Source organism: Cyrtonyx montezumae, unplaced genomic scaffold (assembly GCF_038088225.1).
Source record: "Cyrtonyx montezumae isolate F1298 unplaced genomic scaffold, pur_monq_1.0 scaffold_12, whole genome shotgun sequence".
Taxonomy (NCBI): Eukaryota; Metazoa; Chordata; class Aves; order Galliformes; family Odontophoridae; genus Cyrtonyx; species Cyrtonyx montezumae.
Window position 1 is genome coordinate 18,154,605 of NW_027071848.1, and position 20,975 is coordinate 18,175,579.

Sequence of the window (20,975 nt, forward strand, 5' to 3'; positions counted from 1 at the left end):
ATGCATCCAGGAAAACCTCTTCACACATTGTAACCTTTCTCAAACAAATCTCAACCTGTATCCTTGACTTCAGCAGACAATCATAAATAGCAAAACTTTTGATAGTAGATAGGGCTTTTTTTTTGCACATCCCAGTGATGAAAGTTTAACCTTTTCTCTGGGCAGTTTGCAGCTTAATTCTGGACAGTTGTCTAATACTTAAAGTGAACCTCCTTTGCTGCAATTAAACACCATTGTCCTAATGGACACAAAGTGTCTGTTTCATTATTCCTTACCGTGATTTTGCATATTTGGAGATTATTATTCCCAGATCCTTGCTAGTTTTCTCTATTGGTGACACCACTTGTGTCTTGACACTGAAATAAAGTACTGTTGTGATGCTAGTATAATTTATGTACAGTTAAGACAAAGTGTAAAGGGAATGTAACTCTGGAGGTTGGATGAGGGGAGAGTGGAGCTTGTTTTCCATCTCGCCTTTCCCTTAGCCTTGCAACCAATTGGACCTGACCCTGGACTATTCTCGTTCCTGTCCACCACACTGTAATGGGGGTTATAAGACAAGATGACATATGGGCCCTGGAGCTTTTTCTTTGATCCATATTAGTTGAATTTAGAAAGTGAACCAGATCAGCACTCCCTGTCACCTGTCCCTGCATGGCCCCCGGTAATCTAGGTCATCCAGCGACTCCGTAAGAGCACTGATATTTCCTGCTACACTTACAGTTGCAATGCTGTTATGTTGTGTTAGTCTGTCACTCAGCACTAATTTAGATTGAGTAATCCCAATTCCTTCTGTCCTTCCTAATAAATCAGAGAAAGATGGAGATTTAAGTTTTTGATTGTTTGTTACCCTTTCACAGACTCCTACCATTTCACAGCTTTCAAAGGCATGATGGCCACACTCAACAGTGAAAATCTTGGGGCTTGCTAAGCAGTGTTTACAAGCATAATGTAGTTTTTGTCTCATATCTTTTCTTTCACTTTCTGTTTTCACTGAGTTTCTACACTTTCCAATTTACTTGAAGTGATACTTCCAAAATTTCTCCAAAGCCATAAAGAAAAATTCAGTCATTTTGTTTGTGTGTACTGCTTAAGGATCTTGGAAGTTACCTTTAATACAAAACATTTCACAGGACTATGCATTATACCACAAAATGGTTCTTAACATGTTAATTTAAAACATATTTTTCTTTAGATTGGTTCATAGAGAGGAAGGAAGATATTTAGCTCCAGACAGCACTTGCAATAGAAATCAGTTATTTCTCTACAGCATCTTTCCTTTGAAATATCACTAAATGATTTCCAGAAAGAGGAAGAATGTAATTTAATGATCTCTTGCACAGTTCTAACACCTTTCATAGGAGCATCTCAAAGCATTTCAGACAAGCCTGAAAGCTTGTCTGTTCTGCTCCAACTATATCAGTTGGCCTAATAAAAGATATTATGTCTTCCTACACACCTTGTATTGTTTAGCACTCAAAGCATTATCATCGTTGTTTTACAGATAACTGGAAAGAGGCATAAAGAATCTTATGTGGTTTCATTTCAGACAATGAATTCTGTGGGGTCCTATTTTCAGTGGGGCTCCAGGACTTGCAGGATACACGTTCTCGGATTACAGTCAGGTGTGGAGAGAAGTCTTTGTCCCACTGACATCAGTGGCAGAATTCCCATTGATCTGAATAAGGCTGAACTCGTGTACTGGCTTTTCTAACTGCTGCCTGCCAGAATTGACTTCAGACCTGCACACCCTGCCTCATGCGTCACTATTAGTAATGAAGGTTCTGCAGCCCACATCGTGTCTGCCATTATGTTCTCAAGAAGTGATCAAGACAAATCTAAATGAGGAATCAGAGACCCCAGCAACAGGAGGGGTCGTTGCACAGTGAGTGTACTTGTTAACAGTCTCCTTGCAGTTACTGCAGATGAATCCATCTGCCTTTTATGCACAAACTCTGTGCTGACGAAATGAGCCATATGAGAGCTGTTTGAGTCAGCTTGCACTGACGTGGGTGCGTGCTGTCCTCACTGGCGAGTGTCCCAGGTTACAGGTGTACTGCCAAGACCTCCACAAAGCCTGTGTCAGGTCCCCACTATCATGTTTGACCTTTTTCTGATTAAAAGACATTCTAACGTTTTTGAGCAAATTGAGAGATCTCATCCAGCTTTGTATTTACCTAGTTAAGAGTGTAGGTTTGGCTCTGCAGCACCACGTGCATCTACAAGCGTTATCTAGAGAAAACAGTCTTAAAGAATTGTTGAGCAGACTTTCCACTAAGATGTTCTTAAGTATGCACTATCATTGAAAGCTGTATCCTACAAAAGAAATAAACACTTTAAAATACAGATTAAGAAAGGAACACAAAGGAGGAAAACTCCTGTGTACGCAGTGTACAGCTGTCATCTTTTTGCTGTTGAGGATGGCTGAATATGGTCCTGGTGAGAAAAGGAGGATCATTCTCTCTCCCTATATTGTCCATTTGCCCCGTACTGTAGGAGTCTTCTCAAGCTTAATGGAGGTGCGACCACCCAGTCCTAGTATATTCTTGATAATTTTCTAGCTAAATGTTCAGTGAATACTCTAGCTGTTGTGGTAGACAGAGAACAGAAAGCTCTTGCTCATCTGGCATTTGTTATCTACATCTGTCTTTTCCTCTTTCATAGTTATTTCAGGTTATGGATAAGCTAGAGGAAAATAAAAGAGAGTTTTTCATACCACCAGTTTCATCTTGAAGCTAAAGAACTCCAAACTGCTAGTCTCACAAAGACACGCTCATGTCCTTTTGGCTGAACTAAATGTTGGTCTTTCTATTATGTCTTATATTATGAGCTGCTTGCGGATCTTTATATCTGATCATTCTCTCCTTGTGTTGGAAAAGAATATGTGGGAGTTTCTTTCCATACCAGATCTTTGTGGGTTACTTGCTAGTAAACTAATTTTACATGACTCAGATTTAAATAATAAAAAGGCTTAACTCCAGCCCAAGAAGAGTTTATTGTCCACAACTGTAGCCTAGAGACAAACCCCAGCACCTTTGGGACTCAGCTGAGGCAGCAATTAGGCAGCATTTTATTGTGATGCAGTGAATACGCAAAAGATGAAGCTGGGCTACTCTTGAGAGCTTAGAAACAAAATTGGCTTCCTGGAGAGAGAACATAAGAAATCTGGCAACCTAAAAATATTTAAAGAGCTTATGGTTCCCAGGGGAGAATTTCAATCTATTGAAGTGGAAAAGACTGAGCATTTGCTAAGATTGGAAAAAAAAAAAAAAAAAAAAAAAAGGGAGGGGGCTACATGAAAAACAACAAAGTGTACAGATTTTTTTAAATTTTTTTTTTTACTGTAGCATGTTTCAAAGGGGAAAATATAATAAACCTGAAATCAATCTGTAGCACAGACTTCAATGCAGCGTTCCAAATCAAACAGCCGTGGTTTGAAGACAGGAGTCAGAAGATTTTTATTTTTTTTCATTTCAGAATTATGAGTGATTGAGGCCAAGAAACTATTAAATGAGGTGAAAGGTCTAGGCTAGAGGGCATCTTGAGCAAGTCTAATGAAGTCATGGTTGCTTCAGTGGCCATGTTCCCAAGGGATTTTGCTGTGTCTGCTGCTGCATCTCTGTTCTTCCTCTGGATCTGGCTCCCTTGGCTTTGCTGTTACGTTCCAGGAACTCTATGTAGCCCCACTCCAGCAGCTCGGTGGTGTGTAGCATCCCTGTGTCAGAACAAAGACATTTGGAATGTGATTTAGCTCACCCAACATTTGATGTCTGTCATACAGACATTTACCTGTGGGCTGGTCTTGCCTGCCTGCCTTTATTGTCAGCAAAGAGCAGCAGGAGCTTACAAGGCACAATTTAGCTCAGCTGAGTGTGAATTTCTAATGTATGCTAAAAGTGCCAATTTATCTGTGACTTAAAATGGAGTCCTAAGGTGATTAACTCACAAATGGATGCCTACAGTTTAAACATCTACATTTGTTCAATGAACTCTACCCACACAATGAGCATTACTCCATTGCAGACTATATATTAGAGCTTTCTTTGCTGTGTTTGGGTTTATTCCTTTGTGCACCTTGTAATTAATCCTTTAGGACTACAACAAATTAATTGAAATGGTTGAGCTTGTGTCCCAACATAACAAGAGGCCTAGGAGGTACAGGATGTCTACCTTATTGTCCTATCTTCTTTGCCACTCCTTCACATTACCCTGACTACCCTGCCTTAGCCATACAGCTCCACTCATGATCTTGTGTGTCAGAGGCAAGTCTGTTAAACAACAAAAGAAACCCCTGCACGAGAGTCAGAGCTGGATGACTGATCAACCTGGGAGGGCACACTCTGCTCCTCTGTACCTAAGTACGCTTCATCTGCATGAAGTTTTGATGTCCCTGTTGAGAAAGTAGTCCTTGATTTTTAAGTAGTCCCATGAGGCATACCCATTCTTTGCTTAACGTGCTCAATTCCTTCCCATAGCTGAAGGCTTCCCTTGCACGCGTTTCATGTCATAGGCTTCCCACTCAATGCTCCCACCATGAGCTGGGAGGTTTGTACACTGTGGTTGTGATTTGCAGGACAGATTAAGTTTGTTGCCATTATCATTGAAGTGGCAGTGTATGGGCCTTGCTTTAGCAACTCCAAGGCTTGCTGCAAGATGCCTTGTATTCCAGGCTTTTGTTGAGCCATACACACAATGCTGTACATATTGCAAAGCCATCCTGCTCATCCCGCTCTTGGTTATTGCTAAATTGCTCAGAATCCATCTCTTTTGTTTGTCAGAAATTAGGCACCTCTGGTTAACAATAAACAGCAGGAAAAAGGACAGCATTATTCCCTCTGAAGCATACCAGCGTAGCAGCCAGTTTCTGGATATACCATTCACAGAGCAGAAAGCAAACTGCTGGCTGGTGTGCAAATGTTACTGCAAACACAGCATTCCCCTGAGAGGCTGAGCTGTAATGTGCACAGACAACGTGGAGTGGTTCTGGATGAGCAGAGGACATGCGTATCACAGCATGCTGCAGAAAGCTGTGGTTCTGGTATTCTGTGGTGCAAGGCCAGATATGTATTTAAGGCATTTCCTGCTTCAGCAACGTTTGCTAGGAATCCGATGCACTTTTCCTATACTGGGTGCCTGTATTTCTGGAAGTAACATCTGCAGGAAAGAGGGAACCAGAGCCGGTGGCCAGGACCTGTGTGAAAGCACTCCCTGGCTGCTGCCATGTCAGTGGTGAGAAGCAATGAACACTGCACAGCTCCCCATAATGCCAAAGGGGACATTGCTGAGGAGCTGCTCAGATATACTCGTTCTGGACTGTACCAGGTAACCTGGTTGATGCTCAAAACCCTGTTCCTCTCCGAAAGTAATGTGGAGGAGAAATAGTGTGGTGAAGATCAGGCTCAGTGGTATGTGGAAATGCTCAGCATAAACTATGAAGGGAGCTGGGCATGCCTTAAAGGAGTTTTATTGCTGACAACAGCCATCTGTAGCCCTAGAGTCAGGGCCTCACACAAGGAATCCAGAGCCACCTGCCCTTCTGCAATACACCAGTTCTCGCTGGAAGAGTACTGGCAGAGAAATAACAGATTGCAGCAAGACTTGAGTGAAACAGGTACAATCAGTTGTCATATTGCAGGGTGACAGGAAAAGAAATGTTTTTATGCCTGCTGAGATGTGACTAGCTTGTCAGTTATGTAATCTGCTAGATCATGCTGTTGTCATGATCAACGAGTAGTTTTTATGGCAGCAGACCTTACTTAGCCAGCTTCTTGGCCTTAAGGATCTGGGCTGTACTGCACTAAACATTAAGCACAGCTGCAGAAAAGACTGAGAATCTTCCATGAATTATGCTTGTGGCCATATATTTGGTGTTCTCAGATCAACCTAAATTTGAGATATGCAGTGATTTAAAACCAAGCAGACTTTTCTGAAAGTGCTTTTTTGTTGTCAGCAGTGGTGGTGGTTTGGGTTTTTGTTTCTTTGTTTTTTTTAGTTACTGGTTTTTATGCTATATATGTGTTATATAGTTCAGCCAAAACAGGGCTTATTTTTTTGGTAGACGTGACTAAGGGCCAACTGTGCAAAGTGTCAGGTCAGAAAGTGTTTCTTTAGGGCACTTCAGAAGCACCAGCGTTGCTGTGTACTTTTGCTGAGATGTGCTTTCACCATCTCAAAGTGTTTTACAAACTGAAGTGGTAATCCTGACTCTGCAATAAGAGATACCAGCATTACTTTCACTGCAAATAGGAAAAATGAAAAAAACAAAAGAGGCAGAGAGTGATTCATATCTTGTCAGTGGCTGGGACTCCTTTCACTTTTCCTGATTTTTTGCTCTAAGCACTAGATGCATTACTTCTTAGGTGTTATCACCACCATCCTTTAGCTGATAAACAGTGGGGTGGGAAGTAAAATAAAGCCGAGTGAGGCCAGTATTCTCCTCAAGAGATACTGATACCAATGGAACTGGAGTAGCTGCTTTGAAATTACTGCACTCCAATACCCCATTAAAGAACAGTATATTTTAGGAAGGAAACGAGTCTGAGCAAAAGTCACGCAGACTGATACCAGATAGTAGCTGGAGGACTAAATTTTGATTATGGCGACTATTTTCTTCATGGTAAAACAGAGTTTGGTAAATGGCATTATTCTCCTTGTTTTACTGTTACTTTATTTTGTTCCTGGGAGCCCTGTCTCCGATGAAGCCATTGTTCACTAGGTGCTTTGAAAACACAGTGACACCAGGACCCTGTGACATTCCTGAGCAAGGTGTGAAATTAACTGAAATAGGGAAATGGAAGAGGTAAGGTGATTTGCATCAAGACGATGACATGAGATGGTACAGCGTGACACAACTCAGATCCCTTGAACGCCAGGATACAGTCTGCCTCTCAGCAGCCGTCCACACAAGCAGACTCAGCTTTTAGAATTACAGATTCCAGGTCATGGAGTAGAAAGAGAAGAAACCAAGATAAGGTCCTTTCCCAGGCAGAGGAGCCCAAAGTGCTTTGAGTGTCAGTGGAACTGCTGTTTTAGTTCCTGTCATGTGGTCCCATTGCAGGAGTAACATCCCCTGGAGCATCCCTCTCATCTCTCTTCTCTGCCGTGCTCCTCACTGGCTGCTCCTCATGCTCGTGTCCAGTGGCAGATGCAACCAGGACATGCCTTTGGGAACTCAGCTCCTCCCTGCATACTCTGCTTGGAGAAGAGGGCTGTGATTATTGCTCCCAGAAGAACTATAATAGCTATAATAGCTATTTACCCACAGCAAGAAAATGTTATTTTTGGGCAAAAGGGAACTGTAATGTTTTCCTGTTACAGTAGTTGGCAGCATTTCTCTATAGCCCAAACATCTTCCTTAATGGGATCTTTACTCGATGCTGTAACTTTACTTGAGGAAGAGAAGTATATGAACATTTTTGGAATTCAGACAAAATATAATGGAAGTAGGATAGATTTAAACTCTGTGAGCCTCATAATGATTGAATGAAAGAACAGCAGAGTGGGACCCAGAACCAGGAGCCAGAGCTGAGAGGAGACGGGTGGCTAAGTGCAGTGTGTATGTACAGTGATTTCAGAACATAGGCTATTTGGAATACATGTAGTAAGGATATCTCTTTTCTGGGTTTGTCCAGATGTTTCGACTTGCTGAATTTGAGTGGTGGCATGGGGAAATGGGAACCAAATGAGTTAGCTGAGACAACTGCATCTGGAGGCCAACTTTGCTGAGTAACCTGAACAAAGATTCCAAGGTGGATTTCATGGAAATACATAATGAGAAAGAGTGACCTGCTTCTCTTACAGAGCTGACTGTAAGCCATCCCGTGACCCTGATTTTCTCTCTCATTATTATCTTGTCTCTAATCTGTCCTGGCTTCAGGGGAAGGTTAACTGGAGAGGCTGCTGTGGGTTAACTCTGGTAGAAGGTGTGTTACTGTGCGGCTTTGTCCTACAGTACCTACACAGACTTGACACAGCAAGGGAGGAACAAGCTCTCCTCAGGGAATGCAGAGGGGTCCTGTTCAGCCAGTTGCCAATGTTTGCCCAGGTTTTCCTTTATCACGGAGTTAGCACTAGAGCCTCATCTCTACAACTCTGATGCAGTTGCATTGCTGGCACTTCACCAGATGCACTCCTCAGGCATCCACCACAAATACACTCTCCCATCATCAGCCTTAAAAAAACAAGGAAAACCACTTAAATTTGGTCGTCATTTTGTTCCCTCAAAGAGAAAGTTGTGCACATTGCAGCTACCAATACCACCAGATTGCAAGCTGCTGATGCCAGGCTGTAGGGGGCAAGGTGTGTGAGGAGCAGCTGAGGGCCCTGGATTGCTCAGCCTGGAGCTGAATTGAAGGCCTCATGGCAGCTGCTGATCCTCAAAGGGAGGGTAGCAGAAGGGCAGTGCTGAGCTCTGCTCTGTGACAGTGACAGGGCCCGAGGGAATGGCATGGAGCTGTGCCAGGGGAGGGGCAGCTGGGGGGTGAGGGCATGGAACAGGCTGCCCAGGGCGGTGGGCACGGCCCCGAGCTGCTGGAGTTCAGGGAGTGTTTGGACAATGCTCTCAGAGACAGGGTTTGGATTTGAGGTGATCCAGTGTGGAGCCAGGGGTTGGACTCGACGATCCTTGTGGGTCTCTTCCAAGTTGGGATATTTTATGATTCTATAACCATGATGCCGCAGGTGCCAAATCTAGTGCACCAGCATTGAGCTGGTGTGAAAGGCTGGGTGCATAGGTGGATGGTAAAACAGTTAACACCTTAGGCCAACACACCATAGGAAAACCCCTCAGTTACATGTATATCAGATGCATGGCATCATTATGTAACACATGGCTGTAAAACCCTCTTTCTGTATGTTCTAAGGAACAGAGGAATGCATGCATCCCATCTCAGGGCAGCTGCCTGCTCTAAGCCCCCACAGCTTTTGAGGAGATCTGCAAGTTAATTTGGAAACCCCTATCAGGTTCACAGCCCAGCCAGCAAGCTGAACCACACAAAGATTAACTCTACCAAAGGGAGAGGAAGGAGGGAGGATTGCTCTGAGACCAATCAGCCCCCAGTGCCGCAGGCTGCCCAGCCAAAGGAGCACAAGTGTCAGTGCAGAGGGAGCATGGGCATGTAGCTGGGAGAGCTGCCTTTTGGCAGAAGCTCAGCAGTGGATCAGCTCAGGCCAGTTGTGAAACTGCACATTCCTGTAGTCCCTGAGCTGCCAGAATCAGGAACCAGCATCATCGTTACTGGAGCCAGATACTTCTGCAGTTAATGTTGATACCTTGGAGATGTATGAAATCATTCCCAAGCAGAAAGGAGCAGACCCAGACCACTTGTGTACTGAGGGTGACCCAGCATTGTCCCAAGGGAGTAACTGCCTCAGGGAAAAGATAGGGCCTTGTTCTCCAGGGTGGCTGGCATCAGTAGCTCATGCAAGAACAAAAGGAGATAGCTGCACTGGGGTTTGCACCAGAGAAAGGGAGAACACAAGTTAACTTTGTGGGGTGCCTTTAAAACAATGATACCCTGTTTTGGATATTGTTTCAGTAGTTTGCAGTAGTAATGACGTCAGCCTATAAGCAAGGCATAATTTGTAGGTGGATTTAAGGTCTCTTATTAGAACAGCTGACCAGGCTTACAGTGCAGATCTCACAGCCCTTCTTCAAAGCTTGTTTCAGATTGGAAGAGCTCGTGTCTCCGAAGCCTTGTTTTGCTTTTGTGAGATGGTTTGGTTTAATAAACCTCCTTCCTACCAGTCTTGCCCCGCTCCTAGCTGAAGAGAGCTCTCCAGGCCAAAGTTTCAGCTCATTGAATATCACGTTAAATACACATTGGAGGTGAGATCACAGTGCACACTGAGTTAATTCTTCTCCCTTTTCTTCCCCACCACTGGGCATAGCCACACGTCATCTAGTGATATGACAAACCGCCGCTTTATGTGTCCTGCATGTTTAGGTTACACTGACCTTATACACAGTGAAAGTGTGCCTACTGAAGAGCAGATTTTATATATATAATTTTGAAAAGAAATATATATGTATATATATTTGTATATATTTCTTTTCAAAATCAGACAAGTTATTTAACCCCTTTGTTTTAAGGTAGTAATCCAAAGGAAAAGGCCTGTCCAAGTCTTTGCTACTCAGTAAACTGGGGTGCTTGTCCACAATGGGATAGAGACAAGCAAAGGAAACAAAATTTTCAGACAAAGTGCTTAGTACCAGAGGAGTAACCTCGAAGAGGCACACAAGGTAGCTGTTGCCTAAGGTACTTTCTGGTTCAGGTAGCTGCTGTTGTAAAAGGGAATTTCACCAGGGTGTAACTGTGGTTCAGAGGCGAATAGCACACTTTGCAGTGGAAAGCCAGATTCCTTCCCCTCACAGCTGCAGCGCTGCCGAGGAGCTGAGGAATGTCCCGTAATTCTTCCTGCTTCATGCTTCCTCACTAGCTGCAGTCAGCATTACAGGAAGCAGTGCTGAACACACACCCTCCTTTTGTGCTTCCTGAACCCTAGGCTGGCAGCAAATGCTTGTCTTTTGTCAGCAAATAACGCAGATAGCACAAGACACAGAAGATTTATAGGTATAACATCCCAGCACTGTACACTTGGATTTAGCCTCACTCAAATCCCATTTACTTTAATAGGAATGTTGCTACTAAACCTCTGTGATGTTGAGGATATTTACCCCATAGGGAGCAGATAATCTAGGAAGTAACAAGGTGCCATTTCCTACTGAATGTGTTGTCTGACTGCAACCACATGTTAATGGTACCATTTAGGGCCACAGTAGAGTGAAGCTTGATTTGCCACTTAGCAGCACAGTTATACTGTGTTGCTGTGTGATCTAGGAAGGCTCTTGTTGCTGTTGTTTTACAAATAGAAAATAAACAAAAACAAAAAAAGAAAATTAATACACCAAACCTGGAATATTAGGCTTCATTATCTGTCTTTCTATTTTTAATCTTCAGAACAACAACAAAAAAAGTTGTTTTGGAGTCAAACTCCCTAAGTTTGTAAGATTTCTCTTGACATACATAACAGTGCTCCTCGCAGGTGGTGTGTTTCCTTAGCAAAACATCTAAACGTTCCTTGAACACCTCCAGGATTGGTGACTCCATCACCTTCCCTTCCAGCACCTGACCACTCTCTCTGTGAAGTATTTCCTAATGTCCAACCTGTATCTTGAGATCTCTGGCACAACTTGAGACCATTCCCTCTCATCCTATTCCTGTTAGTTACACGGGAGAAGAGGTCGACCCCAGCTCACCATAACCTCCTTTTAGGCAGTTATAGGGAGCAATAAGGTCATCCCTGAACCTCCTCTTCTCCAGGCTTCTCTGCCCTTCTCTGGACACAGCCCGAGGCCTCCATGTCTTCCTTGTAGTGAGGGGCACAAAAGTGAGCGCAGTATTTGAGTTGCACCAGGAAGTTATCTTCCATACACTCTAGAAACCTGCAAATCCTTGCAAGAATAGCAACATGCCACCTTGCCCTTTATTTCTCGGGTATTTCTCCTATCCCAGCAGAACCTCAGGACACACCGCTGCTGTGTTCTGCTCATCGCCTTGGCTGCAGCTGATTGCGGATGGCTTTCCTGCAGCGGTCATGGCGTTTAAGGACGTAGTAATGAGCGTATTAATGAGGGATTAACCACCGACCCTCACCTTGAAATGACTTCGGCTTGATTTCTTATGGAAATGAGGCTTCTGCGTTTCGCGTGGCAGCTGTATACACGTGTTTCAATGTGTGTCTTCCGTCACATCTGCCCGTCCCCAGTCACTTTGGAGTGCACAGATCAACTCCGGCAATCTTTAACAGGCCACTAACAGTTTTAAAGGTAATTAAGCTACTAAGCGTTCATTAAAGTCGACAGTCAGCTGCGGGAAAAAGAGCCTATTGTCATTTAAAATAACAATGTGGCTCAAGGCACGCTTGCCCCAGAGAATCCCCACCGGAGAGGATGTTGTGCAAGTCCCGTTTTCCTCCCTCCATGCCTTGTAGCAGAGCAGGACCCTGCCCTAAAAGCTGCAGCTCTTTTGCAGATTGTTTATAACGTAGAGATCACAGATACATTTTTCAATAGGTAATAACTGCCAGACACTAATGAATTCCTTCAAACTCAGGGCAAGACTTATCAGAGCGTGTCTTAGCATCCTGCCAAAGGAGGCAGTTCATTCAAAGCTGTAAAGGGATTACCAGCAGTGTTACTCAAACCACTAGAAATAATCTTGTGGGATTAGAAAAGTGAATTTTGATGTGGTATACGCGGTAGCATCCAAACTGTTTTCATCAGATCTTTACACTGAGCTTAGTGTACGTGTTCTCCTCCTTCTCCCATTTTGTACTCACCCTCATCCATTTTGTGAGTGCCAGTGCAGCAGCAGAAACCTCTGCCTAATGCATGAGAACAGCTGCATTAGCCAGTTGTCGGTTTGCAGCAGGAATTCTCTCTTTGCAGCCGTACCCCACAACTACAGCACAGCAGCGTCCCAAGTCACAGCTTGAGGAAGCGGGTGGCACAGAGACATTGCTTCTCCAGCAGCCCCAAACCCTTGTGCCTCTCCACCGTGAGGGGATGGCAGGCATTGTGCTCATCCCCCAGCCCAGAGCTACCACTTAAAACAGATGTCTGCGTAAAAAAGGCCTCACACCTGCCAAACCACCAGCCTCAAGCTTCCTTCCTTGTTTCTTCAGGCCTCAGAATAACAAGAGCATTTGTGCAATGTGCAGCCTGCTCTGTGGTTTTCTCTTCTCCCTGAAGACATGCTATCTAATCTCCTCAGAGCAAAAAATCAAACAGCAGGCCTTGCAGGAGAGGAGAGGAGAGGTTAACGGAGACGCCACATGCACTTTGCTCAGCTGGCTTCACTTTTCACCACACTTGAAAGAAGGGGAAAAAGTGTGGGTTGGTGGCACAGACCTTACGGGAGCATTTGCATCTGGCAAAATGTCTGAGTGCTGCATCTGGGCACAGCACACCGGGACAGAAAAATCAGTTGGCTGAAAAGTCATCTCGAATCAGAAACTTTTAAGGGTTCCATTTGAAGCTATGGTGAGGATTCAGTGTTTTATTGCTGCTTTGCTTTTGGTTCCTGTTTTTGCTAGCATTGAGAAACGAGGTGCTTAGGAAGCGGTGTGGTGTGTAACATACAGTATCAGCCTGTATACAAAGGAAGGAAGATGATGTGGCCGCACACTGTTGAGGAAAGATCCTGTTTGCACAGGGAGCTGGAGACTGTAAACCAGAACAGAACAGGGATGCAGAAAGAGCAGAAATTAAAGGAAATTAGCTGCAAATGTGGATGCTGCCTGTGTGCAAGAGACCACGAGAGGCACTGAAACAGTTTTAAAACCTGGCTTATTTGTCTTTTCTCAGATTTCCTATCATTTAATGGAGGGGAGGAGAGAGGAGACACACTTGGCTGCATTCCTCCACTAGTCTTTTCTTCTGTGTCAGTCCTGCAGCATGTGACTCCTGCAACACTTAGGTTTACATCAGATCCGCCAGAGCTGACTAAATGTTTTTTAGCAGTAATTCCTTGCTGATTTTTATCCCAACAACACTAGATTGCAGGAATGGCTTCTGAAAAGGTCCTGTCTGCATTTGTGATTTTTTGGGAGTATATAAAAAGCCTTCTCTTTGTTCATTTCCATGAAATAATTAACTGATTTGACGAGCTTCAGTTCCTGATAAACATTTGCCTGTTCCACAGATGCTGTGTGTGTAACAGAGGGAAATTACTTCCCTGCAATGTGTGCCCATTTGAGATTATGTACTATTTTGTTAGCCTTTTTAAAGCACAGCCACTTAAGGTCATTACACTCTCTAAATAAGACTCTAATGCAATTTTAGATAAACTCATCTATTCAAAGTCGTATCAAACATCTTGATAATGGAGTGTCTTGTCTCTGCAACAGGAGAATTAGTCTGTGAGTAATCTGGGTGGTGCTGCAGCAAGTGTTTTGTTTTGAATTGATTCAAGCAGTTTATGGACAAATTTAGAGACCAGTAGTGCTCAGCAGCAAAACCTTGCATCCTTGTTCCTTTGTGCTTGTATATATAACCTTCCTGTGCTGGTATGAGCAACTTTGATCTTTGATACAGTGACCAGCTTCCTGCAGTAGGCAGAAGATAGAGCCTTAGCTGTGCCTGCAAGCTGCGTCAAGAATTTATCAGAATTGCTGACTCCTAAAATGCAGGCGAGCAATGCTGGGGTGCATATTATAAATGACCCTTTTCTCCTGGCCCACAGATTGTAAACAAGCTGGATGCAAATTCAGGCAAGGAAAGCACCATGCCAAGGAGTGCATTGATTTCTTTGTGCCGTGACTCTGGTGGTCTGGGACTGCTAAAGCCATCTGTAAAAAGGCAACAAATGAAAATGCCTCCTCTGTGAAATTAGCAAGAATTTTAATTGCAACAATCCTGAGACATTCCAAAGCACAACAGAGCCTTCCTGGATCAGAGCAAAGAATAATATAGCTCTTATCCCAAAGCTCCCATGATGTGGTTAGCCTGGACTAAACGGGGAGTGAATCATGGCCTGGAAGAGAGGAAACCGATCTGGGATATTCATTTAGGCACTGAGATGAACTTATTTACTTGGGTGATCTTCACATGCAATTTGCCTGTTTTGAGCTTTTGTGTAGCTGATGAGTGACATCACTGGATAGTTTTGGTCATTTTAGTGGCAAGTGCCACTAAAGTATGGCACTATGGGCTCCATGAAGCAAGTCCTGCCTTCCTATGTGGTACATATGTGAAGTGGGAGCAGACCCCCACTTTGATTTATAGCAGGGCTATGTTCGTATCCATCCATGTGATCCCTCCTGGAGGTCTCATCCCAGGGGCCAGGGGCCAGGGACACGGGACGAACACCACCCCAGCACTAAGTGCTGCTGGCTGACTACACCAGGAGGAGTTCCCAGAGGGATGGCGGCTCTGGGCACATAGATCAGGAAACCATCAGTGCCCTTTGTGGCCTCCACACTGTGGCTAAGGGCACCTGACAAAACATCAGGGAGTGCCTGACCCAGGCGGCAAGATGTCCTCTCTTGTCACCCTTTTGGTCAATCTGTGCAGTCTCTCTGGGTATTACGCTATGCACGTCTAAAAAGGAAATAGGAAGGAGCTTTGAATGGAAATTCTCAGCAATCGGCAATGGAGCAGAACCCAACCAACTTCCTGTAGCACAGGCTGTGTGCTTCAGCTTGGAATGATCAGAGACCCCGAACTTTGTACAGAGTCTTCTGAAATTAGGAAGTGCTGGAGATACTGTGAAACAGCAGCAAGGTTGTCCTGGTTGTACATACCCTGCAAAGCAGATGGGGTCAGGCCTGGGTCCTAGCAGGGCAGCCACACTGCTTCGCTGCCCTCACGTCTCCCAGCACAGCTTGGCTATTGCCTCTGAGCCCTCCTGAGACACAGTTCCTCCAGGCTTGGATAAAGCCAGCTCTTTTTGTTCCGGGGCTGGCCGTGGGAGGCGAGCTTGCTGTATATAAGAGCTCTGCCACTTGCCAAAGGGCAAGAGAACACACCCTGGTCTGTTTTGTTTACGACATAAATCATAGTGTCAAATTTGTCTTAAGCTTTGCTAGAGATGTGCCAGAGAGATTTTTATCCCATAACAGCATTACGCGTGTACAGCTGCCATGAAAACACATGTGAATAGAGGGGGGGAAAAGATCTGAGATGAGAGCTTAATATCAGCATTGTCTATTTTTTTTCTCTGCAACCTCACCCCAATCAAAAAGTGGTTACCATGAATAGATAGTGCATGGAGGAGTATTGTTGCAGCATCAGTGCTTGTCTCCAGTTAATTAGTTTCTCATCCAAGGACTGCTGAGTGTGTTATCTCATCGCAGGGAAGAGCCACTCCCACCAGCAATGTAATTCAACAGAGCTAGGAACCAAATGAATTGTCAGGCTGCAAAACGCTCTTTAACAATGGGATCCCCGTTCCCTGTGAGGAGGTGTGGTTTTTGGGCAGCTACTTCCAGCCTCTTGGATTACTTCACTCAGCTGAAGGAGCTTATGCAATGCGTGCGTACTGTAAGTTGGTATGAACCCATCTGAGATTTGCTAGAATCAAAAGTGTAGCACTGAAGGTCTGCAGGCCTCACACAGGTAAATAAATACAGGTAATACAGGTAAAGGTTTCTTCTGTGCATGTGTAAAAAGGAGTGAGAATGTGATTGTCCCGTACTGCTTCAGGTTTGTAAACATAATTTTCTACGGCGTTGAACTTCAACACTAGAAATGGTGGAAGGGAAGGAAGACCAGATAGCTGAATAGATGTTTGCCTGAATATGTTGAAAATGAGAGAGCGAGGGATGCTGGTGGTCATAGTGGTTCAGGGTCATGAAAAAGAGCGCTAGCATTTTCAATTCAAAAGGAGCTAGACAGAGCGGGCAACTCCAGAATGAAGTACGTGAAGATGGAAGCTTGGTGCAGCCTCACTGCTGGGTTTGCTTTCTATGCTAGTGGTCCATGGAAATGGCAAAACTAGTCTGAAATAGTAAAGACTCTAATCCCACTTCATTGTTTGTACCCTGCTCATAGCCAGGCATTCTCAGATAAAGTGGGCTGCTGCGTTTCACAATCGTGGGAAGGGCTCCCCAGCTGCACGATCCAAACGTTTTGAAGTAAAGCATGGTACATTATATTAACTTGATTCAGACAATCAGCTTTAAACATCTGAATCTCGTTTCTTGATGTTAATTCCTCTTGCTCAATCTTTATTTCAGCTGTGTGGAATTCTCAGACCTTCCTGACCCTGATTTATCGTTTCCTGATGTTTTATTGCTAAGTCACTGAGGTTTCAGGGAGGCTGACGTTTCTGAAATGCGCACACCTTTGATTGTACGCATGGCCAGCGCGTCAGACCGATCCTCTCATATGTTCTGTATATATCATTGTCTCCTCTGCTGTGTCCTCCGCAGTTTTACGATTCACCGCACTTATCTGTGTTCCTCATTGAAACAGTCCTCCTTAAAATGTGGTTATTATTTAAGGCTTTTCAAGCTCAGCCTCTGCATACTGCAAAACTTGATCTGAGCTTACGTTCGCTCTTGTCACTCACATACAGGTTCCATCTGTTCCCCTTTTCCTCTCCCTTTGCTGCTTGCCACATCCAGACCACATGCTGCTTATACATTGTACAATAGGCATTTCTGCACACACACTTCTGAAAATATGTCTCTTAGTGCTTTATTGTTCACATGTGTCTTGTTGCTGAGGGCAAGTTTTATCGGTAATGATTTTGTTATTTACGGACATGTAGACTAAAACAGGGTACTGATAAAATGTGAGAGGAGGAGAGGAGATCTTTGATGCACCAGTTACACTGCTTATGCCAGCTTTCTGATCATGTTCCCTTGCCACTGCTTCCCCAAATTCAGTAGTTGCCTGAGGACAACACCAGATCCTAACATCTCAGCAATGTGAGGCCTGTTTCACTCTGCATCTGCCTGCTCCACATTGGTGGGGGTTCCCCAGCACCTCCTACTCTGCTGTGCCTGGTTTACAGTTGCACTGCAGTGCCTTTACATAATGGATTTACATATACTTCTATTTGGGAAAAACAAATTCCTGAATAAACGAGTTCAGGAAGTGCTGTCAGTGCTAGGAAGCCCTGTGCATACCCACCTCTTGCAGGAGCTGAGCTGACCCCCAGCAGCTTCCCCAGTGCAGGAGTGGGAACGGACCCATGGGTGTGCAGTGGCCATGAATTAAGGCAGGCAGATGCTCTGCGAACTGTCTCAGATCTTTCCCATCCTATCCTGCTCCATACTTGCAGTGAGACCAAAGTATCTGCAAACAGAACACACCGAGCACAGCTCCCAGTAATGTTCCTGGCTGTCTGCACAGGGGATGGCACGGAGCCCACTATGCTGGATTATTGCCACCCGGGGATTTCCCACACCAGGAAAATCCCCTGCAGCCCCAAACCCCTGGTTTCCCATTTGCAGAAGCCCAGGAGCTACCTGTGGTGATGATAATCTCTACTACCAGCACATCAAAGTGCCAGAGAGACGATGGCAAATGCTTCATTTGTGAGGGCTACTGAAAAGATGTGACCAACCAGACATAATGACCCTTCTGCTTCTGCCTTTCACTATAGCTGTGGTTCATAGGGTGCTTCCTGGCTCCTCTCCCACCACGTGGCTCCCATTCCACCCTCTGCTGCCCAGCAAAAGGTCTGCTTTCACTGAAAAGAGGCAGGCAAGAAGAGCTTGTTTTCACATACACCAGAATCCTCCTTTTTCTGATATAATATGCTCAAAACATCTGCTAACACTCTGCAGTGAGACTGCCACAGGGTCAGTCTACCAAGTACTCGCTCTGGGTTCATCCACAGCATCACTGCACAGTCCGTGTCCAACACAGGCAGTTCCTAAAGCAACCAGTCCCTTGCAGCTCTCAGTGGAAAGGCTCACCAGGTACTCTGCATTTGTGTACCATTCTGCACCAAAGCTTGAGGCCATGGATCAGCCAGAGCAGATGCAGAAAGAATATGAAGGAAGAGAACAGAGTAGAGCTCTTGGCAAGCTGCTGTGGATGAAAAAGAAGGCAGGTAGGAACAGAGATGAAGCAAGTGCTTAGGAGAGTTATTCAGGAGAAACAAGGGTTTCAAGTGATGTTTGAGTATGGGAAAGAAATCAGTATCTGTGGTTTTCATTTGTGTTCAGAGTGCTAAAAGCAGAAGTGGTTGCTGGAGTCTGAACAGGAATCTGAGGCTGAGCTTGCAGCCTCCTCACAAATTGGAGGAGAAACTATTCATTTGATTTACAGGTTCAGTGGCAGAAGACCTCTTACTTGTAGAACTTTGCTTTTTTTTTTGAAACAAATGGCTATGTGAGCAGTGGAGCTAATAACACTTGGTTTCCCATGGGTATCTGATCCTTTGTCCCCGCTCCTCCCATAAACAACAAGCCCAGCTCTTTCCTCCCTGCATGCCCTAAGTTTCTTTGCTGAGAAGCACTCTGATCTGTAGGTGCTGGCTCACCAGCAACCACGTGCATGGTCAGCCAGCCTGCCTGCACCAAGTAGCTAGTCAGCTGCTGGCTGCATTTCTCTAAGGTCTCCATCCCTTGCCCAGCCAACCACAAAATTGAGCAAGGAAGTCAGTACAGCTTCTGCCTTTCTGTCCTATAGGAAAATGAGTAATACTACTAATGGAGCTGGAATGAGCAGATTGAATCTGAGCTAAAATGTCCTATCGTATTGGCCTTAGTCGTACATTTAGGATGTCAGTCCAGGTTCTGGAAATCATTTTTCTTCCTCTGTCTTTTTCAGCTATTTTTAACCTGGATGTGCTCTGCGATTTGTTTCACACTCAGCACTGAAATGGCACAGCTGAGGGGTGAGTGACTGCTGGGATAGAGGAAGGGGAAATCAGGAGCTGCTTGTGTTGGCACCGATGCTGAAAGAAGTGTTCATGAAATGATAGCCTTGATCTCTCCCTCTCAGTTCTGTACAAACTGAAGTCCCACACTGCCCAGCAGAAAGGCCACAAAGATCAATATATTCACAGACTGAATGTGCTCAGATGTAGGGCAAAAAGTGCTGGAGAAATCAAGGCATCACACCAGAGACAATGGCCACTTTGAAACATACAATTTTCTGTCACAGTTCAACACGTCAATACTGCCCACGTCTGCGTGTACCGCCCTCTGTGTAGGCTCTTTCTTAAGAGAAATCATTTTTGTGGAAGCCCAGTCACTGTGCAGAGTGTGCATCATTCACAGGATCGAGTTCTAACAGCCCTTTATCTGAGCTCCTACTCATACAAACCTGGGGCTCGGTTTTATCTGGAAAATGCATAGGAAAAAGCTTCTGGAGCGTTAATTTACAAAATGAGATCTCTAATTGCAAAGCATTTCTTTTCTTCAGTTAAATATAGCTGATTGTAATGTGTGAGATCTGTCTTTTCCCTCTGTGTTCTGTTTAACGCTGTTTGTTGGACATGAAAGGAAAAGAGGATTAAAAGGGAGAGATGCTATCGTAAACAGCCCTTCAGGGTAGGTGGGAAAACAACAGTAACTCTCTGAAACAGAACACAGGGATGCCCTTAGGAAAAGGTTTTGAAAGTGTCCTGCATTTGAAAGTTAATGAGTAAATAAATCTCAAACATTACTTTAAAGGCTGACAGTGCCAGCTTTAACATCTCAAGCATTGCACCGCAACTGAGAAGAGACAAAGGGAATTTTTAATGGGCAATAAGTGGACTAATATTTTTGGATGCAAAGCTAAAAGCGGGTTAGTTCTGATGAGATGTGGGTTTGTTCTGTACTTCCTGACACAGCAGCTTTACTGTATTGGGTTTGTTTGCCTTACATTTCTGATGAGAGGCCACTTTTTCCTTAAAAAAAAAATAGATGGCCTTAATAAATAATCTTTCTTTCTTTGAGCTACAGTAAGTGTATTGAGTAAAGAGTTTGTGGGCCTTTGGGGTTGTGTGGGCATATGTCTGACCATCTCCCTGCTGTCTTGCGGTGCCTTATTTCATATCTAGATCATGATGCTTGATCCTCAGTGCCCTGCAGCATTGCACGATCTCCTTGCACAGATCCCATGCTAGTACAGGGCTGGTGGGCAGACAACAGCATCCTTTCTCACCCCAAATAACTGCACACTCTCTGCTAGTCCAGCCACAGTTCTGTCCCCATTGCACTTGGTGAGTTACATCCACAGTCCTGGATTTGACTGCTGTCTTTGGTGCCTTGCCAAGTCCGGTCCTTCCCAAGAAGGAGTCAGAGCAGAACTGGCAACTGCAAGGTGAGAGCCCTAGCCAGAGTATTCCCTTGCTGCTGTCCAGTGGGAGCTGTCAGTGGGAGCATGATTTCTCCCTGTGCACTTCTCTCCCATGCTTTTGTACTTTAAATGAATGAACTCGTGCTTACTGTGTTCATGGATGTCAGGCATTTCAGAGAAAAGCTAGCCACATCTACAGCTTTTTTTTACAGCCTGCTTATTCTCAGAG

At 44.6% G+C, this 20,975-nt stretch overlaps 2 long non-coding RNA genes across 3 annotated transcripts in view; one reads left to right on the forward strand and one right to left on the reverse strand.

Annotated features, from left to right (window-relative positions):
• The window catches only part of LOC136044729 (uncharacterized), a 28,790-nt gene extending 8,451 nt beyond the window's left edge, over positions 1 to 20,339 (forward strand). The window contains exons 3-4 of one of the 2 annotated variants that reach the window (XR_010621850.1): positions 13,367 to 13,510; positions 19,289 to 20,339. This is a non-coding gene — a long non-coding RNA (uncharacterized LOC136044729). The remainder of the gene's footprint in view (positions 1 to 13,366; positions 13,511 to 19,288) is intronic. The other variant, XR_010621849.1, reaches the window with a different exon arrangement.
• Positions 3,634 to 12,528, reverse strand: LOC136044730 (uncharacterized). The gene is made up of 3 exons (XR_010621851.1): positions 12,340 to 12,528; positions 11,655 to 11,867; positions 3,634 to 3,715 (listed from the first exon to the last, which is right to left on the reverse strand). It is a non-coding gene; the product is annotated as an uncharacterized LOC136044730 (long non-coding RNA).
• Positions 20,340 to 20,975: the final 636 nt, after the last annotated feature.